This window comes from Manis javanica, chromosome 16 (genome assembly GCF_040802235.1).
Source record: "Manis javanica isolate MJ-LG chromosome 16, MJ_LKY, whole genome shotgun sequence".
Lineage (NCBI taxonomy): Eukaryota > Metazoa > Chordata > Mammalia > Pholidota > Manidae > Manis > Manis javanica.
This window is the reverse complement of record NC_133171.1, coordinates 44,779,033-44,779,316: the sequence shown is the minus strand read 5'-3', so window position 1 is coordinate 44,779,316 and position 284 is coordinate 44,779,033.

The following is a 284-nucleotide window of genomic DNA, read 5'->3' as shown; positions in this document are numbered from 1 at the left end:
ATGGACACTAAAATGCTAATAATTTATTAGATCTAAAGCCTTCCTCCCCCATCCCCTGCTTTCATTAAGGTATTGAAACCTGGGGATTTTCCCACTCTCCCTCACCATGGAGGGAGGGAGGGAGGGAACCCCCAACCTCAGTGAGGAGAGCCCCGAGCAGGACCCGGGGCAAAGAGGGATGTGGACAGGATTCCCCCAGATCAGGGCCCCCCAGGCTAGTAACATGGCCAGGAAAGGGTTAATGAGAGCCAAGAGGGGTACCTGGTGCCATGGCTGGAGACCTG